Source organism: Emydura macquarii, unplaced genomic scaffold (assembly GCF_026122565.2).
Source record: "Emydura macquarii macquarii isolate MOO-44397 ecotype Brisbane River unplaced genomic scaffold, CSIRO-AGI_Emac_v2 contig_318, whole genome shotgun sequence".
Lineage (NCBI taxonomy): Eukaryota > Metazoa > Chordata > Testudines > Chelidae > Emydura > Emydura macquarii.
The window spans coordinates 5,084,040-5,097,596 of NW_027130455.1; the positions used below are offsets into that span (position 1 = coordinate 5,084,040).

A 13,557-nucleotide genomic window follows, 5' to 3' on the forward strand; every position below is an offset into this window, starting at 1 on the left:
CTGTAGCAACCTGTATGGAACTTGGAAAGAATCCAGGTCACAAGAGGGAAAAGTTTGGAAGAGGAAACATGAAGTTAGTCTGTGTGCACATGGCTTGAATGCCAGATGAAACACCTCTGGATGTAATTCTCTTAAAAAAGAGCCAGTTTAGTTTTAGAAATTTGGAGTCTTTTCATGTTATTACCCAATGCACAGTTCACAAAAGTGTATGCAAGTCCTGGAACAGAAGCAGTCACAAACAGCATGTAGCTAATTCCCTCTTCCAAAAATCTCAGCCCACACACCAGTGCCTGGTTCTTGGAAGCTACTCTGACACAAGAATTGCCTCCAAAGAAAGAGAATAAAGCTGAGAATAATGTCTGTTATCTCATCTGCCTCAGCCTCTCTCAAAGGACCACAGCATAACAAAACGAACAATACTGCATTTCTTCAAAGACTAAAACTTGCTACATGCTAAGAAAAAGAACTTGCAAGGCTACGTGAAATAATATCATCGGGTGACCCCTGCCACAACAGAATCATTTAATACATTCTTTGTGTAGGAAAGAAATACACTTTGAAATGCTGCACCTTTCTGGAATCTGTAAAAACCCACATTTTATTTCTTGATGAGAAACTGTTTTTCACATATAAACATATTTATTTGGGTCCCAGTTCTACATGGCACAGATACCTTCTGTAATAAAAGTGTGATTCACAGGACTGCTGGTGAGGGACATTCATCTTCATTTTCCTGGTCTCAGTCACCTGATGAATATCAGGGTTATGAAGTCAATAACTGTCACTTGTCACAGGTTAGTATCCACTGACTCCAATAGCATCTGTTATATCCTCAGCTCAATGGGAGCTGAGGCCCCTGAGCGCCTTTCAGGTTCAGGCCCAGTTTTGGTACCTCTGGAAGATGGAGCAATTGTGTGACAGACCCATATAAATGCACGGGCTAGCTCATCAGCCCAGAAAGGATCCAGGTCACATCTGTCTATGTCATGCCCTTGCCTGACATTGAGACCTTTCTCATGAAAAAACAGAGAGAGTGACAGAATAGCCAATAGCCTGGTGGTCAGGGCACTCACCAGGGGTGTAGGAGACCAGGGCACAAGTCATAGCTATGAATCAGGCAGAGTAGGATTTTGGACTTGAGTCTTTCACAGCCCCAGTGAGTGCCCTAAGTGTCAAAAAATTCCTGACATGCTCAGCACCAGAGGTCTTTTGCAACAGGTATCACATGTTAGTTATGCACGCTCAGAGCATGTCTACGGTATCAGGCCCCACTGGCTACATTGGCATTTCCCCACCTAACTTGAGAATCTGACTTGGGGGCTTTGGCTTGAATTAGGATTCTGAGCAGCTTGTTGGCAGTGGGATGACATCCAATGGAAACTTAGGCACCTACATAGTTAGGCAGCAGCCGAGAGATCATTTTGTCAGCAGTACCTAAAATATGGCAGTTAGGTGCCTAACTATCTTCTTGGATCCGGCCCTCAGGGCTTTTCAGGCTATAAACTGACCATTAGCCCCATAGCTGATCTGGCACAGGTAGAGCTGGATCCATCTCTCCTTAAAGGAACAGAGGCCCCGTGAAAACCTACTTCTGTCTTCCTCCCACGGTAATAGCTTAACTGACATCAACTGATTTGCTTAATTCAAGATCACTCTGTGTGACAAACACCTCTGTGCTAAACTGGCATCCCTCTTTTCACCCACAGCTCAGCCACCAATCAGCAAACAGTTATGAATGTCAGTGTCTTTTTTAAATTTAATCTGAATGATTAATGAATATTCAAGTTGTCAGTTTTCAGGGACAAGTTCAATGTAGGAACAGCAGATAGAAAGGGAGTTACATACTTTGTTCTGCAAACAAGTGCGTTCATGCATGTGCTGATAATATTAATCTCACAGACTGCCAGATTGGTATCTGTAATATTAAAAAGTAAAACCATGTACGATCATTTTCAGGCATTTACAAAGCTGACTACAGGTGCTTTGAGGGCTATGAGCTGCACAGCTGGCATTTTGTCATGGGTAAGATCTGTTAATGAAACCCAATTCCTAGCTTCTGGTGAATAAGAACTGCATGCAAATAACTGGCTATGGTATATCAATGGCTGAAAAGCAACAATATGGCAGAGGAAGCACTAGGTATAAGACACTGACCTGGGGGACTCAAATGGAGAATTGTACCTAATTAAAGATACTACTGTCAAACAACAACATCTGTTGGGAAACAAAGCAACTGAAACAGCCTTTATCAATACACAGAGTTTTAGGAAGTAATTTGTTTGAGACAGGTTGTGTGTGTGTTTGTCATGTAATTCCCAAGTCTTTGTCTTGTTAATAGCTACATTCTTATGAGATGCTGTTTAAAGCATGTACATCACTGCACGGAGCATCAGCTCCAGTTACTCTTGTGCCAGAATCACAGCTCGGTTCAGAGCAGGGAAAAGTCATAATTCCCACCTGTGTGTTTGACTCTTGCACTAATGTTAAATCGTCCTGCAGTGAGTACTGCTTCAACTAAAATAACTGAAAAAGCAAGTGGGTGTATTGTTGGTGCATCTGTAACACACCATGTTCCAACCAAGAAATTGATGGGTGGAGCCTCAGTTCATGGTTGGAAGCCCTGGGTGTGGGGTTAGCACACTCAGAGCCTGGTTTTCCATTCTCTTCTAAGTTTCACTCCAGTTTATTTACCTTGGGCCTGACTCTCCTGTCACTGACACTGGTTTTACCCAGTGTAATAATCAACCATAAGGATTTACACCAACATACATAATGTCAGAATCAAGTCCATTGACTTCAAAGGGATTACTCTTATTTTACCCTGGGTAAGTCAGAGAAGAATCAGGTTGGCAGTCTCAGAACGTATTGTTGACCTTCCTTCAGACTTCAGCAGGTGACTCACTTATGTTCTGATCCTAAAGCCTTGATATCAATGGGAACTTTTCCATTGACTTCAATGGGCTTTGGGTCAGGACTTTAGCAAGGCTATCCTACTATCTCTTCTTATGGCTTGTCACACAGAGCTTCACCATAGTTTTCCTCCTGTCATGCTCACACTGCACTGTTTATATGACACCACTGAGGGTGCAACCCAGACCAATTGGGGGGTTGTGTCACCATTTTCTCTGCAACCCTGGGTGCCTCACAATGCTTTCTGCCATAGCTCCCATCCTGGGATGCTCACAACCAGCCTACCAGCATGCAGGTCACACTGAGTGTCTGCAGGCTAAACAGCTTGGCTCAGCAGCTCTGAACCCATCAGGATGTCTCCAGCTCAACAGCCCCACTCTGGCTTCCACCAGCCTTGGTTACAACCAGCAAAGAGACCCCAACACGCTCCCGGACCTGAATTTTTCCAAAACCATATGTTCTGTAATGTCCAGTCCTCTCCTGGACAGTTCAGAAAAATGATAAAGTCCATTTGTTCCTTTAAAGACACAAAAGCACATCACAACTTACTAAATTAGCTGGGCTAAATATACCCTTCCATTAAACACAGCACTGAATTGGTTTCTATTAAAAACAAAACAAATGTGTGAACAATAGGACATAGATTAAGTGATGTCAAATAAAAGGAATAAAATTAGAAAGGGTCACAAGTAAAACGAAAGTGAAAACACGCATCTAAAACCTAGCAAGGTACAATCTTTGCCTAAACAGGTTTCTTACCTATATTCAGTTCTCAGAGACTTCAGCCCACCTTTGGTGGAAGGACTCATCTTTCTCAGATTGCAAGAGCTCTGTTCCCATGTCTGTCTAGTGATGGATGCCAATGATGGCTTCTGCCTTTGCTTCTAAAGGTCTTCTAAAGTTGAATGACTTTGTTTCAAGAGACAGGATGACCTCATGGTGTTCTTCCCTCACTGTTGGCTTCTCATCTCTCTCTATGTAAATGAGTCTTCCATTGTTTTGATTCCACCATGCTTAATTTACGTAGGAGACAGGTAAATAGCTGCCTCCTCTCTTGTCAGGGAGAGACCCTGTTTCTGCATGTTTGGCTACAGACTTTAAAACATAATATCATTAAGTATCCATATTTCCTTTTCTAATGTTAATGCAGACATTTCACGACATTAATCAACATTGGGTCATTAGCTTCCAGGAAAGATCTCTATCTAGTCACTCTTATAATACGGCAATATTGTATACAATCAGTTCATTTGGTTGCTTATCACTTGAGGTTCAGCCCTTCCCCCCATCTTTGTAAACCAGTAAACCTTTTAGATGGATTTTTTCCGATGGTAACCCCTCACAGCTAAGTTTATTCAAGCTGTGTGGATGGTGACAGAGTCTGATGGTGAAGGAAGCTCTATGCTTTTTCTTCTCCCCACTTGTTAGCTTCATAGCTTTGTTTATCTAATAAGTAAAAATGGACCTTTATGTGTTTGCCAGAAGACTGGGCTGGTCAGAGCATTAGATACTCATTCCTTTTTCTGAGACAGACCTGATTACCAACTCCCCCTGACATGCCTGGTTTAAACACACTTTAGTCATAATCCCAGCGTATATCCATCTCTCTTAATACCCACCACATACATACATCACACAAGATTATTAATGAACAGTGAATTAGTAGTTTTCAAAGGTATCTCACAAAGGCATATTTTTTAATACTTAGTCCTGCCGTGAGTGCAGGGCACTGGACTAGCAGACTTCTTGAGATCCCTTCCAATTCTACGATTCTATTCTATGATTCCACAAAGATTAATACAATAGTGTGCAGGGTTTGACTACAGGAGTGCTTAGTGTCACAGTGTGCAAGATTGTAGTAAATGAAGAGAAAAACAAAACACTTCAAGCAATATTTCTCCCTCTGTAGTTTACCCATTATGCCATCACGTATATCCAAATTGCTAACATTCAAAATTAATCTTCTTTCCCTCCCTGATTTTTTGTGGCTAGCAGTGTAGTTGAAGCTGTGTTGGGCCCAGGATATTAGAGAGACAAGGTGGATGAGGTAATATCTTTTACTGGATCAATGTCTTCTGTTGGGGAGATAGACAAGTTTGCGAGACCCCTGAAGAAAAGCTCTGTGTGGCTTGAAAGCTTGTCTCTCTCAGCAACAGAAGTTGGTCCATTAAAATATATTAACTCACCCCTCTTGTCTTTCTTTTTGTGGCTTGACATTGAAGTACATTGCAGAGTATATTTGATGACTGTGAGTTATTACATTGCATCACATCTGACCCACTGCATTAAGGGAAGTTCCAATATCTTAAATAACTCTTCATTTATGGTTAGATAATTAGCCAGATTCAGGTTGAGTGCATATATTTTGTTGCAGGAAGGCTGGTTAGAGAAATGTGCAGAGCATGCAACAAATCAAATCCTGGACTAACTTAAATGAAAAAGATAGCAGCAAGTGAAAAATTAGCTCCCAGGGCACAATATGCATCTAATCTTACAAAATTCTCACGTTATCTTAATTGTGTGTTAATAAAACATAATTCTGTTGTAAATTGGTATAGATGTTGGGTGCACTTTTTTGTATTTGTAGTTAATTCCTTCATACAAACTCCCAGGCACATTATTTTTGTGCCCTCGTTGCAGTTTTATTAAAAAGAAGGTTTTGCTGTTTCCTTCCTGCATGTTGGCCAAGATACTAGGTTCATCCATGTTCAATATTCTTTGCACAATAAATGAAGGAGAAGGGTTTCAGGATGGTACAAATAAAAAGGGGGAAGTTTAGAGCTATCACTTATTAAATAAGAGAACTCAAACAGCTAGACAGCTTGTAAGATGACTTTTTTGTTCTGCAGCAGTTTCATTCATGGTAGTGGTTTTGTTTTTGTTTTTCCCACACAACATCACAAACACTTGATCTCTGACTAAAAATCTTCTGGACTGGCATTGCTAATAACATCATTCTTTTCCATGATATTGCATTGCATTTTCCACACTTTTTTTTTTTTCTTTTCTGTTGAGAGAAATCAAATTTATTTGAAGATAAAAGGTCTGTTTTTTTTTTAATGGTATCAACTTTATAAATACATTACTGTATCTGCATCACAGACCCTGGAGGATGTCTAGACACTTGGTGAGGTAACTATCTCAGGAATGTTTTCTCAGTATTGTTTCCCTTTTCTATTTAATGGACAAGAAAAACACATTATATGGCCTGTAATACCAAATGTCTCAAGACAACGGGCCCAGTTCTGACTTGATAGGCCAAAAAGCTGAGTGAAATTGTTCATTAACAATGCTTTAACAATACAATTTGGACAAATGCACAAACTAGCAGGAAGAGTCTGAATTTTCAGTTTTCATATATTTTTTTAAAAGGGCTAATTCACTGGTGGCGAAAATCAGGGACGAGGGGCTCGATCCAAAGTCCATGATTTGCCATTGACTTCAGTGATCTTTGGACCAGGCTTTCAGAGCATTAGTAAGTGTCATGTCTAGCACAGGCAGGTACCATACCAATTGAGAGCACAGTACACTTTCACTCTGGTTTACAACATTCCAGTGACTTTCTTTAGTAAAGAAGGTGTATGAAATTATGTAGTTTTTTAAAGGTGAATAAATGGATCATTGGCTATGATCATGAAACTCTTTGTTACTATTACCTGGAGTCAGGGTTTGAATCTAGTTTTGTAAAGGTGAAAGGCAAGTACGTGACCTAGACTTTAATGATTTCTTCTTTTTCACTTAAAACATATCTTTGTAGGATATACTCACTATTATTCTGCTCTTATTATTCTAATAGGCATGATGAGCAAGGTACTTCTCAACCATGAATACAGGTGGCAGACTCTGGCTCTTAATAGTTTTGATGAGAAACAAGAACCAACAATTACAGTCTTAACTGTGATAATGAATGTTAGTGCAGCCCCAAGGTTACAATCTTATGCTCACTGTATATGATCCCTAAAGGGCTATTGGCCATCTGAGAATTCATGATGCCATTTGTGAAATTCCCTGCTAGAGAAATTCTCAGCTATGGCACCTTTAAAGGGTTTGAGGAACCAAAAGAGCATAGAATCTGGACCAGTGTTTCAATAAAACAAAATAATATGGACCTGATGTATGTTTCTTCTACTTGATTTGTGCTAGTTCCGCCGTAGAAAACCATCATGAACCCTCCTTCAGCCATCCAGAGAAGGCAGATTTATTGCAACCTTGTGCCACTAGAACAACACAAAGCAGCCAGAAGGTACCACTGAAACGTCCACTGGTTAAAGACTTGTGTAGTCATTTCTACCTGTGCAGAGGGAATGCAAAGTGAATGAAAATATTACTCAATCAGATTAGGAACTAGAGCTTAGCCAAACCTAGAATTTTTATTTCAAAGAAAATTCTGACTTTTCACATTTGTTTTCATCCCATGTTGGAACCAAAAGTTGAAATTTTACACAGAACAGAAATTTTGAAAAATTTCAATTTGGAAATGTCATAATGTTTCATTTTGTTATTTTTAATCAAAACAAAAACATTCTGACATTTCCAAAATTGAAATGTTTCGCTTGCATTTATTGAACTGATCTGAAATACTTTGTTTCAAGTCAGTTCAGTATTCAACTGAATTTTTCATAGTGATGCATTGCATCATGGGAGTAGTAGTTAGGGAGACTAAAGTCCCCATTCACCCTTATGGCCCAGGCTCCCCTACCACACTTCATCTTTCATAATGACCATGCACCTCAGTCAGAGGGAAATCTACATTGCATTACTGGAGATCTAGTCCTCCAGGGAGCCCAGCTGACAGGAGAGAATGGGGCTTGAACTACAGCAGCCATGAGGCAGCATTGATAGGGAAATACAGTTCAATGTGACGTCAAACTGACTCAAAATTAAACATTTCAGATCAGTTCAAAAACCAAAGTATTATGGTTTGGGTCCAACCAACCCAAACGGAAATAATTCATTTAAATTTTCCCAAAAGAAAATCAAAAAGTTTCAGCAAAATCAAAATTTTCCCATAGAAATGTTTCATTTTGCCTAACCTGCATTTTCCATCAGAAAAATAATTCCCATGGAAAATTCCCAACTAGCTCTAATGGTGACATTTGACACCTACTTTGAACTAATTTTTCACAGGAATAAGCTAGACAAAGGGCAAAGCAGTGGAGAATAATGCTTTAGTACTCTAAGTATACAATACACTCAAGAACATAAGAACATACCAGTTCATAAAATACCAAGAGAACAGCCTCACCTCTACCACTAGCTATTATGTTACAGAACTGTCCATTTTCTAGATGCTATGCCTGTCCAGACTGTGCTGCCTATGGCTTGTATTCATTACTAAAGTCCACAGCTGATCCATGCAAAGTATGCCATTTTGCAGCCCATCTGTTCAGAGGAAGCAGTCTGTAACACTACTCCATTTGGACTAAAACTCCTTTATCATTGTAGTTGCAGATACTAAATAAAACTCTGAAATGATGTTCACTTTCTGCTTTTAGATCCCAGTGAGATAACTCCTGTCTAGACAGATGGATATCTGGATTGTGAAACCAAGGACAAACTGAGAGGTAAGTGAAACAGGCTGAGTAGCATTCCTTCATTACTGGGTCTTGTCTGATCCCTTTAGTCCCAAAGAAACTGTGAATGCTGAATGCTTACTCTTTTCTTGGAGGTAGAGTGGTGCCGAAATGAAGCTGTGTTAACCCTGAGCAAATGGATGGTCTAGAGCATATTTAATAAAAATTAAAGAAATGTGAGACACAAAGAAAAGAAGCCTCTTCTATGAATTGTGGACTAGGCTTTATTATACAAATGTATCTGTTTGTCATAGGATATGCAGTGTAGTTGTAGCCATATCGGTCTCAGAATATTAGAGAGACAAGACGGGTGAGATAAAAATCTTTTGTTGGTCCAATAAAAGATATTACCTTATCCATCTGGTCTCTCATGGGATATGACAGTCCCATACCAGATCAGAACTTTGGCTTACCTATGCTATAAGAGCTTAGTATTATACCAATTCCTATATTAGTCTAGCATCCTATCTCCAACAGCGGTCAATATCTGAATCTTCAGAGGAAGTTTTAACATCTCTCTCACCCATAATGTGTTTATTCTATTGAGAAGGCTGCAGAGGAATTCCTTCCTGACACCTATTAATTATTATTTGATGATCTAAAGATGAAACTTGACTACATTTACTAAATCTAATCCTTGGGGGTGTAAATTAGAATTGCTGCATTCAAGTCAATGGAGCTATGCATATTTACATGACCTGAGGATCTGGCCCACTATTACTTTCATTAGTCACCAGGAGTTGATGGTTGGAAGTTCTGTAGTTTGCTTCGACTACTGAAACAGCAATAGATCAAAGTGCTCTACAGAACTTCTAGTTAGTGTCTGCAGGATCCCCCTAGCCGGTTAGTGCACTGCAGGCTAATGCACTGTACATTCATACCTTGGCTTGCTGTGAACTAATTGACCGTGTAGACAAGCCCTCAGTGTTGCAATACCTAACTTTAGCCACTTCAATTCCTACTGGGATCTACAACCCCAAGTTAGATGCCCAAGATGTAAGGGGAGAATTAGGCACCTAAGAATAAGATGTACAGAAGCCAGCAAGCTGAATGGGAAGCCGCTTAAGCTAGTCAATGGGAAATGCCATGAAACTGTTAACAAGAGAGATTGAGAGAAACCCACCTCAGAATATTCCATAGCTCAATGGTTAGAGCACCCACCTGAGGAAAGGTGGGAGGCAAGGGTTCAAGAACATAAAAACAGCTATACACTGGGACAGACCAGTGGTCCACCTAGTCCAGCATCCTGTCTGCCAGCAGTGGCCAGTGCCAGACGCTTTAGATAGAATGAACAGAACTGGGCAATTATCAAGTGATCCATTCTCTGATGTCCAGTCACTGGTGTCTGGGTTGCGTCGCATGGGGTTGCGTCCTTGACCATCTTGGCTAATAGCCATTGCTGGACCTATCCATGAACTTATCTAATTCTTTTTTGAACCCAGTTGTACTTTTTGCCTTCACAACATGCCCTGGCAATGAGTCCCACAAGTTGACTATTATGTCAAGTACTTCCTTATGTTTGTGCTAAACCCGCTGCCTATTAATTTCTTAGGTGTCCCCTGGTTCTTATGTTATGTGAAGGGGTAAATAACTCTTCCCTATTCACTTTCTCCACATCAGTCATGATTTTATAGACTTCTATCATATCCCCCCCTTAGTCATCTCTTTTCTAAACTGAACAGTCCCAGTCTTTTTAATCTCATCTCAAATAGAAGCTGTTCCATACCCCTAATCATTTTTGTTCCTCTTTTCTGTACCTTTTCCAATTCAAATATATCTTTTTTGAGATGTGGTGACCAGAATTGCACACAGTAATCCAGGTGTGGGCATACCATGGATTTACATAATGGCATTATGATATTTTCTGTCTCATTATCAATTCCTTTCTCATTCTGTTTAAATCCTGCTACAATTCAGGGAGAGAGGGGATTTAAGTCTGGGTCTCCCATATCTTGGGAGAGTGCTCTAACCACTGGGATAAAGGTTATAAGGAGGGAGGAGAAGGGAGAGTGCCCACACCACCCCTTCCAGGAGCTGGGTTTTGTGTGGAACCTGATCCTTTAGGCAGCCTCTGAGATCACCCAGTGGATCAGGCCCCAAAGGCAAGACAGGCAGTGGGATGCCTAATCTGAAGATTCTGTCAGGGTTAGGCATGAGGCTAAGGTGGCTGTACACACACACAGCTGCAGGTTTTTAGGAGCCTAATTGATTTGAATTGGTGGAAACAGGCACCAAGGGGTTTTCAGGAACTACAGGGTTAAATGGCAGCTGCGCAGATTTTGACACAAGCATCTAAAGTAGCAGTTAGATACCTAAATCCCTTTGTGGGGATCCCTGGGTGCCTTTAATTATCTTGCATGGTTATTGTTAAAACACAATGCTGCAGAAATTTTAAATGATCTTCCTCTGACACCACTGCACAGGCAAAGAAATTCTGGCAGTGCTGCAGCATGTTCTCGGGGCTAGATGGTGTCTTGAAGGTGGAGCTCAGAGTAAGGGACAGTGGGGATCTACACTCCCCGGAGAGGAGCTCCCCTTCCATTAGATTGCCTCCCAGAGCAAGGGAAATGCACCGACTACTCTGCCCTTTTATGGGGCCAGCTGTGATCTGTGCACACCAAGCAGTCCTGGGAGAGTTTGTTCATCCTGGGACATAATTTCTCCTGGTGAGGGTCAGTGCACCTGCACAGGGCTTTGTGCAAATTAACTACAGGCCCACGAGGTGTAATTTGGGCCTCTCCCTGCATGCTCTTCCCATGCTGCAAACTAGTGTATAACAGGTTAGGGCCACGGCTTACATGGTCACTGTGTGCCACAAAGGAGCAATCCCTATTCTCTCTCCAGTGCAGGAACTCTAATTTTGTCTGGCCTTTAGGCAGGCTGCAAAAGAGATAAGTAATGCCCCTTGGACACTTCTCCCCATCCCCAGTGTGCCCTAGTCTAGACAGGTTCTGGTCCTTAATTTGGCTGATGTGCATTGTTTGGCAATGAGTCCCAGCATGGCAAAATATAGTGGTGGAGTGTAAAATATAATATTGATATTTAAAAAAAACCTCTCTCTCTCTCCTGACTGCTGCTTTTAATAATCAGCCTTACTATACATCCTTGTCTCTTACACATTACACAGTCGTTAATCATGCAGGAGGCAAGATCAACAGAATGTAATTACAAATTTCAAATAGGCGGTTGTACACAGAACAGGGATCAGAGAACCTGCATCTTATCAACTATGCTGTTAGAATTGAGGTGGGAGCTCAGTAATACAGAATAAGGACTTCTATAAATCTCTTTCCTAATGTTAAAATTTGCCTCTCCTTTCCATCCAATTTGTTCCTTTCTATCCTTCCCCATAGCCTCTTCCTTCCCTCGTGGTCAGTATCCCTGTTAGAAATTGCTGGGCTCTCAACAATGATTTCACTATAAATAATGTACGTTATAATTTGGTGTCATTGGTTTCATTGCGATATTAACCTTCATAATTCAATTTTACTTTACAGAGACTTACTGGAGTTTTTTCCATCACTCACTGCAGCAAAAATACAGAGTGCTCTTCCTTCTCTCCAGAGACGGTTTCTTGAGACCTGTCCATGCACCACAACAGCTCAGTGGAGTAACAGATTGGAGAAGCTTCCTTCAGGAAGCTGCCCCTATTGGTACTCAGTGAATGGTTTAGCAGAGACCCCCACAGCTCATGTGCAAAGACCTGCTTTTTGGTTTAGAAAGACCCAGCCTCCCTGAAATTGGATGGAAGCCACAGCAGCCAGCAGTGAAGAAACCAGTTCAGAGAGATCCAGAGCCTGATTCTCCATTGCCCTGTGCTTTATGTAGTCATTTACACCAGTGTGAAATGAGTGCAAAGTAGGTGCAAAGCACTAGCAGGTCAGAATGGTAGCATTTCATACCTGCATTGCTCTCACCTTGCCCTGGTATAAATAATTCTACAAGGTGCAAAGGCAACAGAGAATCAGGACTTCAGAATCTCAGCCTGCTTGCCTACCAAGAGAAGAGAATGATGCCACTCACTTTGAGAGAGAAGGAATGAGGTGCAAGGCAGGCCTTGGGAGGAGAGGTAGGTGCCCAGCAGTAGAGCCAGCAGACCTATGTGGAAAGATCAGAGAGACAGCGATATCTGGAAATGTATCCACTGGCTGAATAAGAGAAGAGAGTGGAAGAATGGTAATCTACAGACGGACAAGGACTGGGAACTGCTGGGAGCCCTGCCTATCAGGGGAAGCATGGGAAATGTGGCCAGAAATGAGAGAAGGACAGGTCCACCATCCATGGGTATAAAGGAGGATGAAACAGGCCCCAGAACAATGATCAACACCTCACAGCCTTGAGGAGAGGGGTGGAAGAACTGGATCCAACAAGCTATCCTAACTGTAGGTGGCTTCGCAGGGAGAGAGAGAAGGGTAGATTTGTAAGGTGTGGTTCTGTCCCCCAGCTCATCCCCTCCCTTTCTGTACATAACCAAGTATATAGTTAATAGGACCTTGTGTCAGTAGAGTCTCTAGTGGTTATACCTAAAAGAGACCTGTCAGTCAAACTGAAGGAGGTCAAAAGTTCAGGCTAACCAACTGCCACACCCAGAGTGATTAGAATAAAAACCAGGGATTGACCAATCAGGAAGTCTATCTAACCCTGTGGTGCCGTGTGCACATATTATAGTGTGCCGTGTGCATCAGTGGTGCCGTGTGCAAAGCCTGGCACTGGAGGGAAATCCCGATGATGTGATTGGCTCTGGGAAACCCCCAAGAGTCTATATAAGGTTTGGACGCCTGACAGTTGGGGCTGTTCCTTGATTGTTGCTGCTGTTCTTTTATTGCTTGAGGCTTTGTTTGATTGTGTGGAGGGAGGCTAGTAAAGTATTGGTTGTGTTAGGAAGGGTAGGATTCGATGGACGTGGATAAGAAGCAGACGAGATACCAGCTTGGATTAGAAGTAGACGGGATAACAACTGACCAGATCGGAGAACAACGCCAGGAGGCGAAGAGAGAACGTGAGGACAGTGAAACTAAGAGACATTGGGATTCGCCCACGGGTTGTGTTATTGGTTTAGAGGTCCTGGGGTTCA

General features: G+C 41.6%; 1 long non-coding RNA gene across 1 annotated transcript in view; it reads right to left on the reverse strand.

Annotated features, from left to right (window-relative positions):
* Positions 1-5,484: 5,484 nt before the first annotated feature.
* Positions 5,485-13,557, reverse strand: part of LOC137165771 (uncharacterized) — a 75,877-nt gene continuing 67,804 nt past the window's right edge. Inside the window, exons 2-3 of the long non-coding RNA XR_010923488.1 lie at positions 7,020-7,201; positions 5,485-5,917 (exon numbers count right to left, since the gene is read on the reverse strand). This is a non-coding gene — a long non-coding RNA (uncharacterized lncRNA). The remainder of the gene's footprint in view (positions 5,918-7,019; positions 7,202-13,557) is intronic.